Source organism: Euprymna scolopes, chromosome 10, assembly GCF_053919585.1.
Source record: "Euprymna scolopes isolate OS-2025 chromosome 10, ASM5391958v1, whole genome shotgun sequence".
NCBI lineage: Eukaryota > Metazoa > Mollusca > Cephalopoda > Sepiida > Sepiolidae > Euprymna > Euprymna scolopes.
Window position 1 is genome coordinate 156,285,536 of NC_136491.1, and position 22,635 is coordinate 156,308,170.

The following is a 22,635-nucleotide window of genomic DNA, read 5'->3' on the forward strand; positions in this document are numbered from 1 at the left end:
CTTGCTTATTTATCGATTCAAAAGACTTCCGGTTTTAGAAGTAAACAGCGTTACTTAATCTTAAGAGCCCACTACCTAACGTTTCTTTAATCTATCACGATCCTTCAATATCATTTACTGGATTTATATTTATTATGTAATTCAATTATATTTGCATAAATGAATACTTTATTATAATTACGTTCACTTTATTTAATTTATTATAGGTTAAAAATCCATTATTTTTAACTGTTAAGGAAACATTCATTTTCTTTTCCGTTTATTTTAATTATTTTTATAAAAAATTATTTTCAGTATGGAAATTTATGCAAATAATTTCTGAAAACAAAAAAACAAAAAAAAAAACAACAAAAAAAAACATTTTAAACTATAAACTAAACATATTTCAATGAAAACAATCAGTTTCCAGATATGCTTATGTGTTGACCTACATTTTCATCAGGATTAAGTAACATCATCTACTTCCGACAAGTTTCAAAACCGGAAGTCGTAAAATTTTATCTATTATAAATTTTTCACTTTTTTGTAAACATATTTTTATCGATGCAATAATTGACAAATCTTTGTGAATAATATCTCAGAAATAATGTCAGAAACGGCCATTATTTTCTTAGTAAAATAATCAAATCTACAAATTCATTATGAAGTCATTTAGAGCAATCTACAGTTTTACCTCATGATTCAATAGTTATTCTAATACATAAAAATACTTGGGTCATTCCTATGACAAAGTCATAGAGCATCTGAATGTGATATTTGACTGAAATCCATTTAGTTTCTGACGCTGAACAGACAGACACTTTATTTGTATAGATGCTTATAATTTCCTACAGAAAGTCAGTTGTTGAAATTATCTTGATTCGTTAAAATTAGTATTACAAAAATTAATCAAATCAATTTCCATATTTACCAAGCAATTTCTATTAATTATGAACCATAAATTGTTTTTATGATAAAAATACTTATGCACTTTTTACATTACAAACCCGTTTATTTTAGAAGCAATTTAGAAGCAATTAAAATCTTTATAAATAGAAATAAGCATATGATTATGGGATTTTCAAAAGAGCCTAAAAAGAATCCCCTCCTCTCCTTCTCATTACAAAGAATAAAGGTTTTCGAATTTGCTCGTTTCATATGGAAAACGAATTATAAGTTTTCATTTTAATGGCTATTAGGAAACAAACAAACCACAAAAGGAAAAAAAAGAAAATGAAAAGAGAAAAAAACAAAAAGAAAAAAAGCGATTTTGGAACAAGAATTTGGGAATTTTTGACAGGTTTATTCTTAGGAAAATAAAAAATTACTAAAAGAAAAATTGGAAAGAGAACTAAACAAAAAAACAAATCGTATTTTAAAAATCATTCTTCCTAAATACACAAACGTCAAAAATGTACATGTGCGCAAGATTGTGGTTATATGTACACAAAGTTGTCAGCAAAAAATTTTCATGGTATTAAGAATCTATACATTTTCTCTGGAAATAGCTCCAGACAAGGCATGAAGCCGCTTAATGTAAGGAGCTTAAAAATATTACTTCAAGGTCAAAAACTTGCCAATGATAAGTGTTATATGGAATAGATTATGACCGAAAAAATACTGATTCCTCCATCTTTACCAGAAACATCACTCCTGGAATGCAAGGACTAAAAGACAAATAAGGGAAGCGAGAGTTATGCATTTCTAACCCATTGTTACCTTTGACATGTATGAAATGACCTTATCACTACATATAAATCTCACCTGTCTGTTTAAATGTATGTATGTCTGCCAAAAACTTAACAGAAGTGACGGATTTTTAACAGATTGGCATCGTTTTGAAGCTCGACTGTTCGGACGACAAATATAAAAAAAATTGGCTGAAAACATTAATTCCTTCACCCTCAATTTGGCACTTTTCTACAAGAAGGGTCGGTTTTTTTTTTGTTTTGTTTTTTTTGCATCGCCATTTTTGCAAGTCATCGTATCGGTTGGAATGACTTTAATAATTTCAACGTTCCGAACTTCCGGTCACGTCATGGAGCAGAGGTAAGACGTCAGGTTTTCTTTCACTTTCTTTTCAAGCTTTTTTTTTTTTTTTTTTTACATAGGCATCACCACATTATTAAGGCCAAGAGGCCACTCAAGGATAAGTGTTAAAGAGTGTACAGTAGAAATTGGACAATATAGTAATCATTAGTAATGAAAATTTGGCAAATTTGATAACTTATATGGAACGGCTCATCAAGAACTTATTTACGTTAGACTTGAAGACAACCATATTGTAGTCAGCCGGAAAGCAGGAAAACAGAAGACAATTCCACAGGCGTGCAGTTCTAAGAAAGAAGCTTTGTTCATGGAATCTACGTTTAGGTTTAGGCACAGATAAAGAGTGGGGGGAATTATTGATAGTGTTTACAGCTAGACGAGTGTTTCTTGTGAAAGTTTGGCGAGGGGGGACCATAGATTGAAGCTCAGTCGAACACTTTCCATGAAAATAACGATACATCAGAGACAAACTCGCAACATCTCTTCTGTGAGATAGAGGTTGCAAGGAAGAGAAAAGGACATCTCCTACGAGACTACGAAGTCTATTTTGAACTCTATCAAGGCAGGCCAAGTCCTTTCTAGCAGCTCCTGCCCAGATGTGGCAACAGTATTCCATCCTTAGACGTACCTGGCTCTTATATAGATAGAGAATAGCATCAGCAGTGAGATATCTACCGGATCGATAGAAAGATCCCACCATTTTTCCAGCGGCCTTAGCAACAGATTTGATGTACGTGTTCCATTTAAGATCAGGAGTAATGGTCAAGCCAAGAAGCTTGTCAAAACTTGCGGCCTCCTGAAGACGAGAGCCATTCATTTCAATTGATGCCAGATGTGGATTAGAATGTTGATGATGTAAAGAGAGAAGCTTGGTTTTAGATGCATTAAAAGTAACCAGCCACTCCTTTCCCCATTGTACTACGTGCTCAAGATCAGAGGAGAGAGAATTGGAGAGAACTTGGTCGTTTACTGTCTTAGATGTGCTACCATAAATGGTAGTGTCGTCAGCATAAATGTCTACAAATGATGTAAGGATGTGATTTGGAAGATCATTAATGTAGATCAGGAAAAAAGTTGGGCCCAGGATGGACCCCTGAGGGACACCGGCATTAATACTGTGAGCTTCTGATTTTTGCCCCTCAACTACTACTCTTATGAACCTATCAGAAAGAAATGATTTAATAATTGAGAAGACATTTCCAGCAATACCATAGCTAGAGATCTTATGAAGTAAACCTTTATGCCATACCCTATCAAAGGCCTTTGATATGTCAAGAGCAATTGCCCTAGAAAGGTTGCCTCCGTCGAGAGATTTGCTAATCCTATGAGATATAACTGTAAGCACATCTGCTGTAGATCTAGCAGAACGGAAACCATATGGAGTGTCACTAAGAAGGTTATTTTTGTTGAGATGGTTGATTACTTCTTTATTTAACACAGATTCCAGCAACTTACTCATGACGCACAGGAGACTTATTGGCCTGTACTGAGAGGGGGATGAGCGATCACCTGAATTCTTAAATACAGGGCATATTGATGAAATTTTCCAGGGAGATGGGAAACTATTCTCCTTAAGACAACGTTTAAACAATCTTGTAAGTATGGGCGCTAATTTTGGTTGAAGTTTTTTGAGTACTATAATTGGAATACCGTCAGGGCCAGTTGCTTTACTGGAATCAAGGTTTTTGATTAGCTTGGCAACATCACGTACAGATATACGTATATCACATAGCGTGTTTTCTGATACAGGAGGAAATATTGGGGGTTGGCGGCCTTGATCGCAAAGGGTAGAATTAGCTGCAAAGTTCTTGACAAAGAGTTTGGCTTTGTCTGATGCTGACGAGATTACCTCAGGTCCATTGATAATAGTTGGGATGGAGCACACGCTTCTGTTCAGGATTCTGTTTGCTATTTGCCAAAACTGGTGGGAACCAAGCCGCTGATCAGCTACTTTGGACTTAACAGATTGAGCATACAACTCTCTTGCATTCTTTATTACTTTCTTACAATGGTTGCTGGCAGTCCTGAAAGCGGCTTTAGTTTTCATACATCTATTACGTTGGAAACAGTGGAAAAAGTGATTTCTGTGCGCAATGGCAGCAGCACATTCTGGAGAGAACCATGGCTGGCTATTAGGTTTTTGCTGAAACTTTTTCGAGGGTATGAAACGGTCAATACCTACAATTAACCATTCCGTCAGGTCTAATACTATAGAGGACACATCCTTTTTAAACATGGAATGCAGAGGTAGATCAGATATAAATGTATGGAAGCTATCCCAGTCAGCCTTAGTGTATCGATATACTGTACGATGGAGAGGTACACTGGGGACTTACTACATTTCATTTTTATCTTAATTGATACAACAGAGTGGTCGGAAGATCCAAGAGGCGACAGAACAGAAACTGAACATAGTTCAGGGCAAGTTGTGAGTAAAAGGTCTAGTAGGCTCGCATACTGGCCGTCATTGTCGGGCACACGGGTGGGTTCCTGAGCAATCTGAGTGAGGTCATAGGCAATGGAGAAATCATGACAGAACCTCCCCTCATCATCGGTCTTGTTAGAGTGGGTCAACCATTCGACGTTGTGAACATTGAAGTCACCACATACGTGAATGTTAGCTGAAGGATAAGCAGATAGGACTTGGTCAATTTTCTCAGATATGCTTTGAAAGATAGTAACTCCGCTGTTATGGGGGCAATAGAGAGTAAATATAAATGCCGTAGTGTGAGTTAAAGCAACCCGGAAGCACATATAGGGTAAGTTAGGATCTTCCCTGGAGATGTCCCTACCACATGGAAAGCTATCCCTAATATAGGCACATATTCCATGCCCATGGCGATCTTGGGGGTCAGATTTAGAAGTTAAGTTAGAGTATCCTTTAATTGCGAACTCTTCTAGGGAAATAGCCTGTCCAATGCCAGTTTCACTTAAAAATAAAAGGTCTGGTTTAGTCTCCTATAATTGGGTTTCAACCTCTGGAAGGTTAGAATGTAGACCCCTGATGTTGGAGAAGGAGACATGGTAGTAGGGGTCTATGTTGGAAGTTGGAGAACCGGGTTTAATCGTGTATTTTTCTTGAAACTTGTCATGATGAAATTTTGGAATTTGTGGACTAGGTCATCAGATTTACTTAGAGCAGGACAGAGAGGGGAAACTAAGAGAGAAAAAGAAACGAAGAATTTTTTTTTTTTTATTTGTAGCTAATGATAAGGTAAAGCCGTAACAATTACCCACTAGTATGGCATCGAGAGGCCCCACCAGAAGCTACTGCATGGTCCAGAATCCATTCACCAAATGGCAATACAGCAGCCCCAGTACTTTGCACCTGCTGATAGGACAGCCTCCTTAGTGGTTAATCCAAGATTCGGGTCCCTGACTATCAGGCGGATAACGTCAGCCCAGACAAAACGTTTACCTCCAGCACCCTTACTAGTGACATGGCTACAAGGATAGACATGCCTGCCTATTAGCACCTCTCTTTTTCTTTTTTATCAACACACACCTCCAAACACCTTGGCAATGCCGGGCACCCAAGCTAGTCACTACATAAAATAGAAATTGCAAATCAAACTTGACGAGTTTGTATTTAATAACCATTGTTACATAATAACCGCGTTAGATTATGTGTAGAAAGGAAACATTTTAATTTCACTTTTTTAGCTGACGGAAAATATATCTTGCTTTTTTATTTCAATTATCACAGAGGCAAGCGGTCATGGATAAAGAGGTCAAACCTGAAGCGATGGAAAGAGAGGGCGTATGGAAAAAGAGAGAGGATGAGAGAGTCGAATAAAAGGCTCAACAGGTCTTACACATCCCCTCCACCTCGTAAGGATGAGTCAGCCATTTGATAAAGTTATGGAGTAGCAGTGCACTGCCTGGCCTTTTTTGGTTTCGAGTGCTTAGCGCCAAAAATAAACAAAGAAAGAAAAAGAGAGGCAAGCAAAATACGGATGAAAAGGGAAAAGAGAGAGATAGGAAGAAGAAAGAAAAAAAAAGACATTTTTCTGATAGACACTGGCTAACGGATGGCGAATGAATTCCATCCCAATAGCGAAAAAGAAAAATAGAGAAGGCCTTAACTTTAATGGCATGAAACACGATGAGAAACTAAACAAACTTGTTTACAATGGACAAAGGATATTAACGAAATAATTAAAAACAAAAGAAACATGGCTTGCAACACATTTAAATTAATCTCGGTAAAAATTTGTGCTGTGAAAAAACCTTTCTCTGATGAATTTAAGTGAAATTTGCCAAGGCGAGGATAAAGGGGACAAAATGTCCCAGAGTCCTATTTTTGTAATAAAATAGATTTAAATTTGATTACTTGTGTTTGCGTTTCGTTGCTTAATGCATCTGTTGTTCATGCGTCTGTTTTATATTTTTCAGATTTTGAAAGTCTCCCATCCCTTCTTCAGCGAAATATATCGAACCCAGAGGACCTTTTTCCTTTTATTTCCTTAATGTTTTTTTTATTTTTTTGTTACGTGGTTGCTTGTAGTCCTAACGTGGGGCGTTATTGCAACACCATCATTAGAGAATGTAGAAACGATGTAAGAAAAGCAATATTTTCTTAATCTTGTTTTCATAATAAACAGTTACTACACTTTTATTGCTGAGCATTATCAATCTCGACCAAATGAAGACCCTGTCGTGATTAATCACCTGAAGAAGGCCATCTGATGAGTTGGCCGAAACGTGGTGAAACAACAACAACTATGAAGATGAGGATAACAATCCACAAAAAATGAATACACAAATTATGAAGCCTAACCACTTATCAAGGCCCAGAGACCACTCGAGGATAAGGGTTAAGAGTGTACAGTAGTCAATTGGACAATATAGTAATCGTTAGTAATGGAAATTCGGTAAATTTGTTAACTTAAGTGGAACGACTCATCAAGAACTTGTTTACGTGGGACTTGAAGACAACCATATTGTAGTCAGCTGGAAAGCAGGAAAACAGAAGACAATTCCATAGGTGTGCAGTTTTAAAATTAAAAAAATAAATAATATGAATAGACTATTACAACTTTCTTCAGGTGTATCTTTTCAAATTCGGAAATCTTTCTGTCAAACTCGAAAATCTGCACTGAATTTCGAACAGACGCCTTTATTTAAACCATGAGGTAACATGCTCTGATTCCGCAAGGACCCATTATGTAAAGGATAAAATACTTTGTAAAATTCAGTTGTAAGTTACACTCTCGTGAAAATTGAAGGTTCACTTCTCAGTGCGGACGATACTCAAAATATAATAAATTGTTCAGGACTTCTACCCGGTCATGGCTGGCATGCTACCTCCATGTCAGCAGGTCAGAAGTCACATCAACTGAAGCATTGTAAAACTAACACTCAAGATGAGAAAAATAATACAAAAACCTGAGACTTTTTTGTATTTTTTGTAATTTTTATAATTGAATTTATTTTCGTTAGTCATTTTTATTTTTACTGTTGTCTAGTTAAGATTCAAAGCAGAAAACAAATTAAATGTGAGAATAAAAGTCAATTTTATCGGTACAAAAGTATTAATGTATAATTTGAGAACTATTTGATAAGAAATACCTTACCCACTCTCTTTGCATTTTGAGCTGACCAGGGGGTAAAATATATTGAAAACAAGTTATGTCTAGTTCGTCTATATTTAGATTGCATGAGGAGGAAAAAAAAAATGGCTACCGGTTTTTGTTAAGTCAGTTCTTCATAATTGCTAAACAAAAGATTTCTAATAAAAAAAACTTTTTCCCCATCTATTATATAAATCTCACCTGTCTGTTTAAATGTATGCATGTATGTCTAAACCTTTTGACAGAGGCGACAGATTTTCACGAGATCGGTATCGTTTTGAAGCTCGACCCTTCGGATGACAAATATCGAAAAATTGGCTAAAAACATTAATTCCTTCACCCTCAACTGGGCAGTTTTCTACCAGGAGGGGGTCGCTTTTTCCGCCAATATTTTCGAAAGTCATCCACTCCATTTTCGATTGACTAGCCTTAATTTAAATCTTTGCCACTTCCGGTTTGGCAATGGATGCAATGGCAAAGACGTCACGTTTTTTTTTGTTTTTTTTCACATTCTTTTCCTCCTTCGCGGTACGGGTTTGAGCCTGCCTGCATATTACCACTTTTTTTTTTTTGTTGTTCAGCACACACTTCCACACACCCGGGCAACGCCTAGCACTCAGACTAGTCTATTATAGAAAAGGAAAATGCGCATTTGTGTATGTCCAAGAAAGGCTTTTGCGTCAGGGTTCTCGCATTGGTTAGATTCCGGGAGAAGTTTTCTTATACTTCCTAGATCGTAATATCTCAAATTTGCAAACGGACATTGTCTCTATCTTTTTTTTGATTAAATTTGAAAAAATTCCCTCGTTTTGAGTGTTTGTCTTTTTCATATAAATAAAGTGAAACACTAATCGAAAGCAAACACAAACACCTGGCCTTCTGGTTGGGTAGTATCTGTTCTGTTATTTGTCCTTGGTAAATGTGGGGGAGGCCCTTCATACTGAAACAATTACTATTTATTTGGAAACTGCCAGAGTGCCCCCTTTTTGCGGGAGCGGGTCTGCCCCCCCCCCCCACATTAAAAATGACCTTACGTCTAATTTGCTTTTGTGGGGAAGCAAATAAATACCAAGACAGAAAGTGGGAAGCTTAACTGGCTCCAGGCCAGGTTTTAAAGCAACATTCATTTCTGCACATGTGTGGTGACTCCTTTGATTCTTAAGTTAATTACCAACTCATTGAATTCACTATCCTCTTTGGCCTAATGGTTAGCGAGGAAGACTAATTACCCTATATTTTTGAGTTTGATCCCACCTCTCTTTTTTTTTTTTCACTTTCTTTTCCTCCTTCGCTATTCAGGTGCCAAAACACTGCCAAACACCCGGGCAACGCCAGGCACCCAGGCTAGTATTTTATATTTGGGGGTTGGCGTACTAGTTCTGTAGGTATAATTAGGATATTTGCATAGTTCAATGAATTTCGAATTTGATTATATATATATATATATATAAAATGAATCTTTAAAAAAAACCTAAAGATTACAGTGAAGTAAGATTTCATTATATAAATAAGATCAACATTTTGAAAAATAAAAAATATATTCAAGTTATATCTCATAAAAATACTAAAACAAAAGCAAAGTGACTTACCAACTGTTTCCTACAAGCTTTTACTCACCTAAAGAAAGAAAAAAAAATACAATTAATGAAAAATATGTTAAAAGAACAAAGATAAGCAAGTCATTCCACAAAACATTAATAAGAATACATAGTTTAGTAGGATATATATATATATATATATATATATATATATATATATATATATATTTATAAGTGAACGTGTCTGTGTGTGTGTACATTTCCCTACGCAATAATTCTATCAATTTTTAGTCTACAGACTCGAAATTTGATATACAGGGTACTGAGATTTGGGAAAATCTTTGGGATCAGTGTTCGTCCAGAAATGTGGCTGTTAAGGGGTCAAAGTTCAACAATTTGATCTTTGAGAACTCTACCAAACTCCTTCGACAATTTTGAAATTTTAGATATAGTTTCCTTGGACATGGATCTAACTTAATAACTTGATTTGAGCTCAAAACAATAAATGTTAAGGGGTCATAATAGGAGTCAAAGTTAAAAAAATTGACCTCTGCGGTCTCTTCCAAATTACTCAGACAATTTCTGGTCTAAACATTTGAAATTTGACATAAATGGTATTCAGAGCAAGCATTTTAATCGGTTTGGGTCGAAAATTTTTAGTTACCAATGTATAAATGTATGTATGTATGTATGTTTGCATGTGTGCCTAAAACTTTCGACAGGCAACGGATTTTACCAAGATCAGTATTGTTCTAAAGTCCGACCTTTCAGACGACAAATATCGATAAATTGGCTAAAAAAATTAATATCTTCACCTTCAATTGGGAACTTTACTACGGGGGGGGGGGGAGAAGGGGTCGCTTTTTTCACCGATATTTTTGAAAGTCATCCTCTCCTTTCGATTGTCTAGCCTTAATTTTAAAAAATGCTATTTCCGGTTTGGCGGTGGTCGTAACAGCATAGATGTCAAGTTTTTTCCCCCGTTCTTTTCCTCCTTTGCGGTATGGGTTTGAGCCTGCCTTCCTACTACCACTTTTTTTGTTTTTTGCTCAACAGACATCCAAACATCCGGGCAACGCCGGGCTGAAATACTAGTAATATATATATATATATATATATATATATATATATATATATATATATATACACACACTAGCAGGCCGCCCGGCATTGTCCAGTCATAAAATACACTTAAATATGATATTTTGATTGATGAAGATTTCGTATTTGTTATTATATTATATTGGACCCAATATATAATTATGATTTAAAAAAAATAAATAAATAAAAAAATAAGGCCCATGCACCACCACTGGGAATTGAAACCAAAACGTTTAGCTTACGATTTACATTTTCCTTTGACGTTAATGCCTGAGCTATGAAGACTTTGCTGCAAGGCTAAAAATTAAAACATGAACCAATAACTATTACGTTACGCATGCATAGTACAAAAAATAAAAAAAATAAAAACACTCAACTATAGAGAGGATGTTTCGTCAGGGACTAATCCAGGTTTATTACATAAGATTGGTTTCTGGGATTTTTTATTTTACTTTTTTTCTTTTCCGTTTTGTGAAGAAATGATTGATTTATTTTCAGTATATCAGACTGTGCTATGGGCCAAATATTTGTTTGCCAACTTCTGATCTTCCAATTTCCAACCAGTTTCCACAGCGGATTTCAAAGTTACAAATGATTTTCAAGCAACAATCAAGGTTTTGTTAAAGGGAGACAACTAAGGGGTAAATGGTAGAAAAAGAAGAGGAGGGAAACATTAAACAATCAACGCAATCCAACACAACATGAGAAGAAAGGAAGTGAAACGAGTAAAGAAATCCATAAAATGTCTGCTGTGATTTTTCAAGTAGAAATTAAAATGATTAGACATCAATATTGGAGATGCATCATGGTTGGGGCATAGAATGAGGCCATTCATACAAATAGATCAGAATGCATCACGTGAGGAGAAGAATAAAAGCAGTTACAAATACATTTTAAAGCAGAGGTTCGTTCTTCCACCAAGAACATGCGATATTATCAGACACAAAATATACATATATATATATATATATATATAATTTTTTTTCAGAATGTGAGAAATTATATAATTATTTCCAGTCAAACAACGTCATAGCTCACAAAATATACATACATATATATATATGTTTTTTCAGAATGTGAGAAATTATATAATTATTTCCACAGTCAAACAACGTCATAGCTCACAAAAGCCCTGACAGTCAACAAACCGGAAGTCCAAGACTTGAGCTTCGCCCTCATTTGGGCTCATCAATTAGATATATCCAAACTCAGGATTCGAAATCAGAGCCTCTTGCATGCGAGGTGCGCAACACACAAGAAAGTCTATTAACTAAAATAGATCAAGCAAACTGCAGCGAAATTGCCCATGGAATAAACCTACTTAATCTCGGCTTGGATTATAGCTGGTTGGATGACTATATCTCTTATTAAAAATTAAGTAGATTCATTCCATAGTCGGATTTCACCATGGTTTGCTTTGATCTGTGTTAGTTAATAAACTTTCTTATGTGTGGCGCGTTTGCTCATGTGGCAGAGTACTCGCCTAGCATGCAAGAGACTGATTTTGAATCCTGATTTCAGATATGCCTAACTGATGAGCCCAAATGAGAGCAAAACTCAAGTCGTTGACTTCTGGTTTGTTGGCTGCCATGGCTCTTGTGAGCTGCGACGTTGTTTGACTGTGGAAATATATATATTATAGATAATCAAAAGAAACCTCTTCCTAACAAAATTGATTTTTTTTTTTTTTTTTTTTGGTGAGGTGAAGGTTGGAATGTAAAAAAGCAGGTGTTCTTCCTATTCGAGGAGAGGGGGGGGGGCAACAAAATTACAAATTCATTTCAAAGGAAAGGTTGTTCCTCCACCAAGAACAAAATGTTATCAGACACAAATAAATAAATAAATAAATACATGATCCAAAGAAACTTTGCTCCTACTAATATTTATTTTTGTGTGGCGGGGAGAAGGTTATGAGGATGTAAAACAAGTGCTCTTGTTATTTGGAGCAAAATTTAAAAAATTTTTTTTTTTTTTTTTTACAACCGTTTTTCTTTTCTCAATCTTTCACCATTGCAGGTGCGCACACTTTCTATGTACAAGTTGAATAACAGTATGAAAATATACTTATGGCAATTAAGCTACACAGAAACATTGGTGTTCCATTACCGGAAGAAATTATCAGGCTAATTGCATGAATTAACATTTTAAGATCGTTTTTTTTTTTTTTTCAGCCAATATGTGTTTACTCTAGCTTGAAGCCAATCAGTGCTGGATTTTATTACATATTCTCTACATATTTTGTTTATAATTGATTGGCCAGACTAGAACAAGCATGTATTAACTATAAAAACAATCTTAAAATGTTAATCCATGCAATCCCGCTGATGTTTCTCTTGGAATGAAACATTTGTGTTGCTTACTTGTCCTAAGTATATTTTCATATTATCAAGCTCTACTCACATATTCAGCACTGATTAATTAAATACTGAAACAATATATATATATATATATATATATATATATATATATATATATATATATATAATACCACCTGTCTGTTTAATTGTATGTATGTCTGCCTAAAAATTTTGACAGATTTTCACAAGATCAGTATTGTTTTGAAACTCTGCCCTTCGGAAGACAAATATAAAAAAAATGGCTAAAAACATCAATTCCTTCACCCTCAACTGGGCACTTTTCTACAAGGAGGGGTTAATTTTTTGCCAATATTTTCGAAAATCATCCCCTCTTTTCGATTGACTAGCCTTAATTTAAACCTTTGCCACTTCCAATTTGGCGATGATGCAACGGCAAAGATGTCACATTTTTTTTCACATTCTTTTCCTCCTTTGCAGTATGGATTTGAGCCTGCTTATCTATTACCGCTTTGGGGGGGGGGGGCTCAACACACACCTCCAAACACCCAGGCAACGCCAGGCAGCCAGGCTAATATGTATATATACCTAATACATCATTTTATAATATAAACATGTATACATGAAACTGTAATGTAATATAAGTTTAGGAATTAAATACTGAATTGACTCTTGATAGGTGTCAAAGTTCAACACTTGTCTCTGTCCATTTCACCTTTCCTCAGAAAATACTGGGCCAATCTGGCTGAAATTTTGTATAGACCTTTGTTACGATAAGATGCAGTGAAATAAGTATTGTGTTATCCTTTTGATGCACAGAGATTAATACTGATTAGTATTTAATGCAAAAATGAATACAAATTTAACCAAATTCAACCATCAATTTGGCACTCATTCTAAGTCAACGGACTAATACATCAATAAAGAATTTTTACTATTAAGTAGCATAAAACAGGAATCTAAATTTGAAAGTATCAAAAACAAGGACTTAAGTGTTCCTTATCCGTCCAGTATAATGAAATATGTCTGAAAGATTGTCACGGCTAATTCCTTTTTCCAATTCATTTTATTTTTAGTATAAGTGTGTCCTTATAATCCCATTTCTAACACCATGTTATGTTATGGGGTTTATCGGATAGGCTGCGGCAATGAATAGATAAGATGAGAGCTATTGTTTTTTCTTTACATGTGTTATTAATAAGACGCCATTACAAGAAAATCAATAACTAAGGGCAATAACTCTTCTCAACTTATAACAAAGGGACATAATTATCACAACAAAAGTGTTCATCGTCTGTCCTGTATTATGAAACACGCCTATATCTGTTACAATAATGGTATCAGTAAATTATGTGATCAATAAGAAAATAGTTAAAACGAAATATTGAAAGAAAAAGAATCAACATGCAATGCGCAAGTGTAGAAAATAAACAACATGCATGGAGTTTTGTTGTCACATCTGGATTGGTGCATCGTCAACTAGTCTCTCGCTCCTAGATAGGATTTAAAAAAAAAAAAAAAAAAAAAAAAAAGAGTCACCAACCTAATAGGTCCTGCATTAGCAATGAAACTGCAATGTTGCATCACTGTGCCTGTTTTACAAGTATTTTAATGAAAAGTGCTCTGATGAACCACAAGCACTTGTACCCCCAAAACGTAAATACTCCCCAACTAACCAGACAAGCAGCAAAATTCCACCCCTACACTGTAGTGTAGAAAATAAACAAATCGTTTGCTCAAAATTTACAATAGTCAGGAAAGAATTGGCATGAAGAACAAAAGAGCATACACGGTGGAACAATAAAATTCTTGCCCTAGAAAAGATGATCCGATTCGATATCCATTTGATGAAAACCGTTTTTTTTTTTTGCAGACCATCTATTAGTTGGCCAGTTGTGTACAAATTCCAAGAGTGATAGAAGCCTTCTATCATATGTGAAAGTGACACAATGTTTGAGCAAGATCGGAAATGCATTGTTGTACAACTCATGCTCTCTACCAATCCAATTTATGAAAACGGGACCATTGCCAACATCCTCAAAATGCAAATCCAGATGGTTAAATGCTTGAAAGCGTTCCAAGAGTTATGAAAACAAAATTTTCGGCTATAGCTATGGTCTTTGGTGTGGTTTCAAGTGAAACCCACATCATGCCATCTCACATCTTCAAAGTTGGCTTGAAAGTCAACACCAAAGTGTACCTGGATGTGATGATCCCTTGGTGTAATCAGGTGACTGCTGGCAAACTTTGGGTGTGGCAACAGGACTGTGTCGGCTCACAAAAACCCAGGTTTGGCTTCAGAAGGAGTGTTACGACTTTGCACCCTTTTCTTACTGGTCTCCCTTCCTCTCCCAACCTGAACCCGCTGGACTACTTCGTTTGGTCATGTGTCAAAAAAAATTCACCATGACATCCTACAACACCAAAGCCAGCCTAATCACCAAATATTCGCAGAGGTCCTGCTGGCGCTTATGGAAAAGTCATGGTTCTGGTGGGGGCGATGATTGAGGCTGAAGGCGGCTACACTGAATAGATGTCAGCTCTACTACATAATCAAGTTACCCAAATTGATTTTTTTAATAAAAGTTTTAAAGTGAATAAAGCTAATGTTGTTTTCTTTAGGGCGACAATTTCATCATTCTACATCATATATTTTTGCTGTTCATTTCCACAAATACAATCGCGATCATTAACAGCGATAGGGAAGTGAGAGAAATGATAAAATGGTAAATTTCCTGAAAGTGACCATAAAAACGAATTAAGCGGAAATGATAGGTGATCTGTTTGCCACATGTTGACAACCTCAAAAAAAGAAAGATAAAAACAAAATAAAAGTGTAATGAATGCCAAGCTAATTCTGTTATCCTACAAGACTGATCAGATAGAGCCTCTGACTAGAAACAAAAGAATCAATTGTATCAAGAGGGTTGATGAGAGTGAGGGAATGAGGCCCCTTCATTCATCCCTGCTAAATTATATTAGCCACTGTTATTTGCAATGGTTGCCATTGTATAAAATTCATTGTGTCTAACTGATAAACTTTGCTTTCCAAGAGAATAATAATAATAATAATAATAATAATAATAATAATAATAATTTAAATAAAATTAAAAAATTAAAATGCAAATATTTTGTTTAAAACTAGTGGGATCTATCCCAGTGTTGTCCCAGAAAAAGTGAATAATCCAAAGAAAAAAAAACAAACCCTCCTGCTCAGATCCAAAATTTATAAATGTTCAAATTAAAGAAAATAAAGTAAATATTTTGTTACTTATTCAATATTATCAGTGAGTATTTGTGCTTTGAAATTTATTGATCTTTTTTTCTAACAACTTTTGAGATTTTTTTAATCTTAAATTTATACTTGCTAAGTTGAGAAAATATTGACCGGAGAAGGGTCCGGAAAAAATAACTGTATTTTAAAAGAATGACTATATTTAAGTAAATGTTATAATTATTTCTTAAGTAGGATTTTGAGAAATGCATTTTAATTTTAGAATATAAAATTTTTAAATCCAATAAAAATTTATATTCTAATCATTTTTTTTTAAATATCGAAGAAGCAATGGATTATAGAAAATACAGTTTTTAAAGTGTTTTATTTTCATAAATTGAACGTTTGTATTTCTAACTAACAATAAGACAATTAAAATAAAGTCATGTAAAATAGTAAGAAATTATTACTGCACCAAATCCATGTTAAAAAATAATTAATGAAAAGTGTAATTTTCAGGCATCAGCAGAAAACAGATTTATCTCCCTTGCTTTTAGCATCTGTGTTTACTTGATCAATTTTTTTTTCTTAAGATGAAATAGGAGAAATTAAAATAACCTCATTTCTGTTTTAATTTTTAGCTTAAGTTTTTTTTTTTAACTAAAAATGATTTATTAGTACCATATTTTATCAGTTTTGCAATTTGAACATGTTATATATGCTATGATAAAGAAGAAAATCTAATTTGGTAATAAAGGTGTTAAATATTTTAGTCAGATATTCTTATTTTATCTTTTTTAAAAGTGACCAGATACTGATAAACAAATATTTATACATTGTTTAAATGTACAAATATCGTTTGAGATTAATTTTTTTACATAGTTAGCACCATTCTCAATGCAATTTTGCCAGGAATCTCTGCTTCTGGCACACATCCATGAAAGGGGCTGCTTTCTTAGAGTCTCACACTATCAATATCCGCAACACATAGATGAAACTTTCAGATCATTAATGCATAAGTTCAGTCATTATAACAATGCTGAATGACTCCCTGTCTGAGAGTACATCTTTCAAACTGCTTGGCCTAACGTTCACAGGAAACATGAGTTGGAACAATTATATTGAAAACATTGCCAGGGCCGCTGCGAAGAAGATAGGCTCTCTCTACCGTGCTAGAAAACTACTGACACCTGAAAGTATCCTGTACCTCTATAAGGCCACCATTCGCCCATGTATGGAATATTGCTGTCACATTTGGGCTGGTGCATCTGCTACTAGTCTCTCGTTCCTTGACAAGGTTCAAAAGAGAGTCGCCAATCTGATAGGCCCTGAACTGGCATCTAAGCTTCAGTCTCTGTCCCATCGACGAAACATTACATCCCTCTGCCTGTTCTACAAGTATTTTAATGGTGAATGCTCTGACGAACTGCAGATACGTGCCCCCACGACGTAGACACCCTCGACAAACCCGACAGGCAGCTAAATCCCACCCCTACACAGAGATCCCTAGATGTAGAAGATCTTTCTACTGCAGTAGTTTCTTCCCCAGAACCGCTAGACCCTGGAATTCCATTCCAGGTCCCTGCTTCCCCAACTGTACTGACATGCAGAAGTTCAAGTGTAACGTGAACCGACATCTTGCTGCCCAAATCCCAAAATAGTGGCCCAGTAGCTGCTGCCCCTGATAGTAGCCCACTACACCACAGTGGCAATGTGCCTTGTTTGGGGTGAAAAATGTAATAAAAAAAAAAAAAAAAAAAAAAAAAAATGCAATTTGTAATCCCTTCTGATCCATTTGGGCCGAATAAAAAATTGGGGGTATTACTTTTAGAAAGCCCTCCATGTAATGTTTTCACCTGAATGGTTTTAGTTTAGAAGATCGCCAGTCTACATAAGCATCAAAGTTTATTTCTTTTATTTTAATGACGTTTAGTTAATTAAAACATTTTTTAGTTTTTTTTTTTTTTTTTAATATATGTATGCAAACGATTTCTTTATTATATATGTATATTTTTTTATTTTATAAGTTTCAAATGTAAAGATAACATCTACGTTTTTGTTTTTAAGAGAATGGTTTCGGTTTTCTGTGTAGTTGGACTTACATAAGTAATCGGATGGAGACAAAAGTCTACATCTAACATTGAAAATAACATTTTAATTAGATGTTATGAGTGAAATTCGTTCATGCGCTATTGTAATATTCAGTAATTTAAAGAAATAAATAGGCTTATATTTATTTAAATATTAGTTGATCTGAAATCAGACACGAGTAGAAGAATGTTGAAATTTCTTTTCATAAACTTTGTAAGCAGTTTGAGCTATTTAAGTCAGAGACAGAAAATGACTTGATTATAAAAATATCCCTAGCTGGAATAAGGATTTTTTTAAAGGAACTAAAACTAATTAAATTCTTTTAGTGTAAAAAAAAAAAAATACATGGTATAAAGGGCTGACTGAGAAGCCATCATAGAACATCAGAGATGCTCCAGAGACCAATATGGACCAATATCTTCTCTCTCCTTGCAAAACAGTGTACCAATGAGACAACTGAATAGTGCAAAGCAGACATTGAAGCACATGTTCTCGCACATAAGTATAAAAGCAAGCCTCACTCACCCCCATGGTTCATTACAGATCACTCAGCCAGTTCATAAGTAAAGTACAAACAGGCAAAAATGTACAGATGCTAGAAATCATTGTAAGAGAATAATAACCACAGCCAATAGAAGACATACTGAAATAACTAGAGAATGCATAGAATCGCACAAGATAGGAACTCGCTATTTCTGGGAAATTTATAATAGTATAGCGAATAATGGGCAAATCAGTAATTCCCCCACTATCCAACAACCAGAAGGCTGCATGCACAGCAACCAAAAGATGGAACTGCTTGCTTGGCAACTCGCCTCCAACTCCACTCGAGTGAATAAACCACTCCCTCCCAAATTTCTCTATGTGGACGGAAGCTACAATTGATGATCTTAAAATCCCCTCTTCTCATGTCCATGATATAAAAAAAACGTTATCCCTGCTATACTAATGACATGCTCAGCTGAGCTAGCCTCCGTACTTTCCACACTCTACAACAAATGCTTTGCTGAATCCTGCTTCCCTGATAGCTGGAAGATGGCCTTTGTGGTACTAGTGTACAAGAATTCAGTATAACTTGATAAATGCTAAATATAATCAGATCCTTTTTAGACATTAGAACCATCCAGGTTGTCATCAATGGACGTTCATCCTAGCAGCAAAACATTAATGCAGGAGTGCCTCAGGGGTCGATCCTTAGGCCATTATTTATTCCTGATATTCATCCTGGACCTCCCCGATAATATTGAGTCTGAGATTGGTGTATTTGCTGATGATACAATGCTCTATAACATGCATGAAGGAAGAACGGATGTACACAAATCCAAGATGATGGTTGAATCCTTAGAAAATAACCTCCAGACCGTAGTGGAATGAGGACGTAAATGGATGGTAACATTTAATGCTAGCAAGATTAAGCTGCTCTCCTTTAACAATTATAAGACGCCTCTCCAACCACTGACAAATAACTTCCTACCTGAGAATTCTTCCTTCAAACTCCTCGGCTTACCATTCACAGGAAATATGAACTGGAACAAATATACTGAGGACATTTCAAAAGTTGCTGCAAGGAAGGTGGGCTCTCTCTATCGTGCTAGAAAAATGCTCACATCTGAGAGTATCCTGTATTTCTACAAAGCCACCGTTCACCCATGCATAGAGTAGTGTTGCCACATCTGGGCTGGAGCATCTACCACTAGCCTCTTTCTTTTGGATACGGTCCAAAAAAGGGTCTGTAATCTAATAGGCCCCCACTTTGTCAACTAGGTTCCAACCCCTGTCCCATCGCCGCAATGTTGCATCCCTATGCCTGTTTTACAAGTATTTTAATGGAATATGCTCTGATGAACTCCTTGCACTTGTGCTTCCTCGATGTACATATCTCCGACAAACCAGCTTAGCAAAAAATCACACCCCTTCACTGTTGAGGTCCCTAAATGTCAAAGTATTCTACTCTAATAGCTTCTTGCCTAGAATGATTAGACTTTGGAATTCCCTTCCTGCTACCTACTTCCCTAAACGTACTGATATGCACAAGTTCAAATGTAATGTAAACCAACATCTTAATCTTTCTTAGACATGGTCCCAATTAGTAGCACCTTACGTCCAAGTGACATTGCACCTTGTTGGGGGTGAAGTAAAGAAAAAAAAAAGAAAATGAAAAAAAAAAAATGGTTAATCCGAATCAAATATTGATTTGTCAGATGTAATGCTATAGCATGATAATTAGAGAATTCATCCGAGTTTTCTTGATATATTAGATGAATAAACACAAAAAGGAACGAAATGTATTGTCTTTTGACTTTTATGGGAGAATGAGGGTAGCCATTTTTTTTTCATATGATTCTCTTGTCAGGTGTCCAAAAAATGGACAATGCAAAAATTCGTGAAGGATGTTTCTCATGATCATTTAATCTCAAAGACAGAATAACGAAACGCTGCATAAATTTTTTTTTTGTTCTTTTCAAGTAAATATGGAAATGATACTGTCAATAATCGTGTCAAGGGTAATAATAGATGTAACAGCTTATTGTTACGATTGCATAGGACATGAGTTATTAAAAAGTGTTCATTAAACCCCTTAATATCATCAAGGTAATTACAGCTGATGAGATTAAGTGATCCGTTGCTAATTTGTAAACCGTATAACTACTATATGGCATAATTCGTGTTGACACACCGGTTCCCGTTAGATCATCAAAATTAAGTAATGTTCAGCCTGGTCAGTACTAAAGTGGGTGACCATTTGAGAATTCCAGGTGCTGTCCACTTATCTTGGCATTGTTTCCAGTCATACAACACTTCTCCTTGCCACTGGACCCAAGTCATGTGAAGCAAACTGACAGATCTATAATTGCAAAATAAATTTGTCAATGAGGAGGAAGTTATCCGAAGTAGATAAAATTGTTCAGTCACGTGTAAAGGATGTTGTCAGAAAATCTGAGGAAATCTATTTTATAAAAGTCTATATATCCGTCTGTCTGTCTGTCTGCCCGTCTGTCTCCATATTTTCAAACTATTCCCTCCTAAACTAAAAGTCACAGAGAAGCGCTAGGAGCCTCAAATGATTGTTTTTTTTTTTTACAGACCATTCTTTTATGGATCTTTAGCTGGTTAAAATAGTTTTTAAGGTTAAAATAGTTTTTAAGGTTAAAATAGTTTGTAAAGGTCAAAAATGGGTCAAAATTGAAACAAAATTGTTATACATTTTGTACATTCATCTTAGTTTATTTTTACTTTTTAATCAGTCTATATGCATGTCACGTCGGTATAGTGGTAACGTTACCAGCTTTGAATGCTGCAGTTTCGGTTTTGATTCTAGCTGATGGCACCCAAATATTTTTTTTATTTTTTTATTTTTTTTACTTTTAAAATCACGAAATCTGGACAAATTAAAATATCATATTTAAGCGTATTTTACACCCGGGCAAAGACCCCCACCCCCACCCACGCTAGTTAGTTTTAACAGAGTGGTTCACAAAAAGTGGGTACACCTCAAAGGAATTGGAAACAGTTGATGTTTGCAGACATGGGACATTTGGGATTAGCGCATCCAGATGCGAGTGTTGGAAAAATTGTAGAAACAACAAATGAAGAAGTCTAATCTTGTAAAGAGATAAAAAATAGATGAGAAGAAAAAGGAATATATGTGATACTATCACCCCCCCCCCCAGTAAATAAAAAGAGGAAAAATATAACAATATAAGAAGAAATAAGTTTATCAGCAGAACAAAACAAAATTATAGAAAGTTGTCCACAAAAGAACCCAAAATAAACCTAAAATGGGATCGTTAATCAAGATGTGGCAGTAATGAGAACAAGATATCAGTCAATATATTTAGAGTTAGTTTATGGGCAGTTCTTGGTGTGTGACAGTTTTTTTTTTTTTTTTTTTACAAGGGAGGCATTACTTATCAAGCCTAAAAACCGCTCGAGGATAGCGGTTAATGAATGTAAGGTGGTAGTGTGGTAATTGATTGTGTGGTTGAGAACAGTTACAAAAGTAATAAGGAAACTCTATAATTGGGAGAAATGTTCTATTAGTAATACCACACTATTTTTCTTTAGATCAAATAATCTCAAATCAAGCAGTACTGAAAAGAGCATAAAAAACAAAGAAATAATATCTTTTTTTTGTTTTTGTTTTTTTTAAATCAGCCCTGGAGTTAAGTATCAAAACATGTGTGGTTCACTGGATATTTTTCCTTAAGTCAATCCTATTCAAATGCATATAAGCTTGTGACTGAAAATGGTAGGAAATTTACATAATTTACAAACTAACCCATCTTTAAAAAGCTGTAAATTCATATCTTTTTAAGATATTATAATGAAATTTTGAACATTTTATCATAATACCACGAAGGTTCAGTTGGCGTTATTTACGACCATCTCACTTGGTAACTTGCATACTAATTAGCATATTCCAGTTTCCATTTTAACAGCTTTAAGTAGAAACATTATAAAAATAGCTAAGAAAAATGGTAAGTAAGGCTTTATCATCATAGGAAGTGTTATTCTGATGGACATTATCATTTGCCATTATAACATCATGAAAAATCAAAGATGGCAACCAGGAAATTCAAAATGGCCACCATGACACGATTCAAAGAAATTATTAACAAAATATGGCTTGTAGCATATCAAATGAAATGTACAGATTACAATTATGTTTTCAAATACATTAAACTAATTAGGATAATTAAATTTAATTTTAACGGCTTCAAGTTACCATGAGAATTATCGGTTGAAGTTTCTACCACTATTTTGTTTAATTTTTT

At 35.0% G+C, this 22,635-nt stretch overlaps 1 protein-coding gene across 6 annotated transcripts in view; it reads right to left on the reverse strand.

Annotated features, from left to right (window-relative positions):
* LOC145286326 (transmembrane protein 184B-like) overlaps positions 1-22,635 on the reverse strand; it is a 254,925-nt gene that overhangs the window by 124,897 nt on the left and 107,393 nt on the right. For 5 of the 6 annotated variants that reach the window (XM_080135255.1, XM_080135252.1, XM_080135251.1 and 2 more), the window contains one exon: positions 9,191-9,218. The exons of the other annotated variant lie outside the window; for it this stretch is intronic. The gene's annotated coding sequence lies outside the window, so the exon portion shown is untranslated. The remainder of the gene's footprint in view (positions 1-9,190; positions 9,219-22,635) is intronic. 6 annotated transcript variants of the gene reach the window in all.